The sequence below is a fragment of the Rhea americana genome, unplaced genomic scaffold, assembly GCF_003343005.1.
Source record: "Rhea americana isolate MKP2758 unplaced genomic scaffold, rheAme1 scaffold_30, whole genome shotgun sequence".
Classification (NCBI taxonomy): domain Eukaryota; kingdom Metazoa; phylum Chordata; class Aves; order Rheiformes; family Rheidae; genus Rhea; species Rhea americana.
The window spans coordinates 1,336,625-1,340,408 of record NW_028186424.1 but is presented as its reverse complement, the minus strand read 5'-3'; positions in this window follow the sequence as shown (position 1 = coordinate 1,340,408).

The following is a 3,784-nucleotide window of genomic DNA, read 5'->3' as shown; positions in this document are numbered from 1 at the left end:
CCACAGTGAAAACATTGCTGGTTAGGCTGGAAGAACTAAGTAGTCTGCGCTGCATCTTTTTATGTTTGTGTCTCTGCATCTTCGTCCTTCCCCAGTGCTGATCACTCTGAGCCCATCGCCCCGTTGTCTGCCCCAACAGTAACAGAAGTTCATCTATAGCCACAAAATCTCTCTCGGATTTTGTACCTTGTTTCTGTGAAACGTCCTTCCCCAGGTTGGTTTTATAGATCACTAGTAAGTCTATGATTTAACAGAGTAGTTTTGATTGCAGTGTGTGCCTACTAAAGGGGGGTGAGTTTTTTTCTGCAGGGTTAAGCAAGAAGATATGTTAATAGCGTTGTTTACACTGCCATGAGAATCAGCTCTTTATTGGGGTGAATCCTACCACACCAGCCAGGAGCATCCTCRCCAGAGGATTTGCCTGGTGTAACCGCTCACTTCGCTGTAAGAGTTTCACTTWGTGCTGTGGCGAGGTCCTCAGCTGTGTCCATTTCCTGAGATGAAAAGGGCAGATTTGCATGGTGGATTTATTGCACATTCCTGCTCACATGAGGGAGAGCGTGTCCAGGTAGTTCCCTGTCCTGCTCTCCCTCTAATCACTGCAGGGCAGTAACAGGATCCAGCCTTGAGGAGCAAAAGATCTATGCGATGAAGAAGCTGGAGTCAGCGCCGGCCGGTTTATTGTTGTAAGCAAATCGCTATCAAATCTCTGTGCAGCATGTTACAACTTACTGTTTGCGGTTAAAGGAGTCAGAGCTTTTGCTTCTGGTGCAGCCTGCTGCTGCAGAGCCAGGAGGCCCCAGGCCAGCCCCGCGGGCACCGGGCTGCGGGTGCCCACCACCGCAGCAGCGCCGGCTGCGGGAGCACTGCGGGCTCCCTGCTGCGGAGCGGGTTGCTCAGGCCGGGGATAGGCGCTGCTGCGCTTCAGATGGGTGTGGAGAGGGTTAAAAGCTGATGAGAGGAACTTCAGCAACCCACAAGCTCTTCACTGCACTTCATATATATATTATTTATTTGTTTGTTTGTTTATTTTTGTTTATATATAAATATTTGGGCAGGGAAAAGGTCTTTCCTTCTGCCACAAACTCTTGCAGTTAAAAGCCTAAGCCACATCAGCCAGCCTTTGTGGAAAATTAGGGAGGGAGAAAACCACCTCGTTATATCCAACAGCTCATTGGGTGCAATGTATTATATCCCAAGCAACAGGAGACTTACTTTGCAGTCACTGCTCTGCTGGATTTGATTTGAACGGCCCTGCATCCCCGAGGAGTGTCCTGCCACTAGGCTGTTTAGGCAGCCGCTTTTTCTTGCTCTCTCTAGCCAACTCTGTGTTTAATATAAAATCAAGCAGTATAATTAGGAGAGACAGAGAGTAATTTATCTCTGAGTCTGCAGTAAGCTGGAGATTAGGATCTTTGCTTTGCATACAGAATACCTGAGTTCAGATGTTTTGCCTGAAATTGGACAATGTCGGGGAACTAGTGCGAAGTCTGCTAGTTCCTTCGCAAAGACACCCAGCAGATTTGTTCAACAGACCTTCCACTCCCCGGATCTGCTGGAGAAAGGTCTGATGTGACCAAGGAGACGCGCTCACGACCAGGAGTCACCGCCACGAGCCCAGCGTGCGGACTGGGGCGCACGAGGCTYCCCGCCGCTGCGTGCGGCCCTCGCAGCGGGCGCTTTAGGCCGCCCCGGCTTTGCTCCCGCTCGCTGSGGCTGCGCTCTGGGGCACGAAACCRGAGCAGCRGGAGGCTGCTCTGGCTCTGCCTCGCTCCRCTTCAGGACCTGGGCTCCTAAGTCACTGGAGCGCTGTGGCAAATGCAGAGTAAAGCTTTCCGAGGGAACGGGGCACTGATTTGTGCTCTGAGTTAAACTGCAAATTCTGGAAGAGACTCTGGAAACACCAGAAATTCAGAGCAGACAATAAGTCCGTAGTTTAACCAAAGGTTTGTTCAGCAGGTTTTTCCAGTAGCCTTCTTCTCTGGAGCTAAAACTGAAGGAGGTCCCTTCCTTACTTTCAAATTGYAAAAACAGCAACCGTTTAACCTTCTGCCCGGGCCCTGAAATTTGCCTGCCCAAAAGTTCAAACTGGGCGTACACACAGTGGCATTTCTGAGCAGGGTGCTGTTCGGTATTTTTAAAGCATGTAAAGAGTTGGCTACAGGCAAAACTGTATTAAAAGGCTGATTTCATTTACGGACAACATAGTCGCCAGCCACACGCTACAACTGGACTCTTTTGTGGGAATGAGGAGTATAAAAATGGCTTCCTTTCTCGTGTTTCATGCGTGTTTGCTCCCTCTCCCTGCTCTGGCTCCTGTGCACTTTAATTTCCAGCACCACCACCCCCCCTCGGAAACTATCACATCAACGTGCTTTCYCATGGCAGAGGATCGGCCCGCAGCCCCGGGGTGTGCGTGTGCGTGTGCGTGAGCCCGTGGCGGTTCACGCATGTGCTAGGGGCCCCTCGGTTTTCTCTCGTCTGGCTGCCCAGGCTTTCTYGGAGTGTGTGGAGATACGCGGGGGGGTACCGGAGTGACTGGGGASGGTGGCGGGGGAGACGAGAGTTATTAGGAAACTTTGCTTTGGCTACTCTCTATCCTTGGGGCTGCGTGGCGCCAGSACCCTCAAGTTGAAAGGAAAACAGCCATTCTCACTTCCAACTGCCCACTGAGATCCTTAAGGCGACAAAGACACAAAAGTGAGTTTTATTTGCTGGTAAGCCAGAGGCAAGAAAAAAGAAAAGCCAATTCCCCCTTAAAAAGAGCCGACAAATCCTTTTTGCTCTTTTGTGTGAGCTTTTCCTATTCACATGGAGCGTTCATCCGTGTGATTCCCAACTTATTGTCATTACTTAGTTATTAATTGTTCTCATCTGGGTTTAATTGAGCAACCAAGGACTTTAGCCCAAGGGTCAGGGGGAAAACTTAAAGCAAAGACATGTTCAATAGGAATCCTGCGCTTCGAATATCCATCCCGAGTTGACATAATGTAAAAACAAAACAAAACAAAAAACAAAACAAAACAAAAAAAAAACGGTCAAAGCGGAGAGATGAAAATGTAGGGGCTTGCCCGGAGCCTCCACGTTGCCATGTCAGAGCACCCAAAGGTGCGCGCAGAGGGGAGAGGGGCTTGCGGAGAGGCAGCTCAAGGCGATTTACGCCGTTTAAAATGTCTCTCAAAATTTTAAGGGCTTCTTCACAGGATAAACCTGGCCTCCTGCGCGATTAGATTCTTCCCCCCTACACACACAAGCCCCCGGTCTAGCCGCACGGGAGGTTAGGTTTATCTCCAGCCTTTCTGCCAGACACAACGTGGGAAAAAGCCAGCACCGCGCTCTCCCAGTCCGGCGCGGCGTTGGGCGCTGGGATCAGGATCACAGACACTGTCATTTGCACAGAGGAAAAAAATGATTGGAAAAGAAAGCCAGCCAAAAGAAAAAAAAAAAAGAAAAAGAAAGAAAGAAAAAGAAAAAAAAGAAAAAAAAAAAAGCACCCCAGCCCAGAAAGGACTGGGAGCCAGAGAGCAGCGAGAGATGAGAAGAGAGGGATTAGAGGAGTGAGCTCTGGAGAAAGTGGCTGAGTTCAGGTATGTTGTTTCCTTGAGTTATTGAAAGCATCATTGATATTTAGGAGATGATAAAAGTCCCGCCTCGCCCCCAGCTACAGTCTCGCTGGAGCCACGGTGCCTGCAGAAGATTGCCTAGCCTCATTACAGCAATTATTTTCCTTCTAACTTTGCTTCAACCTTAACGTTTTAAATTGCTGGAAATGAAAGCCGCTAAG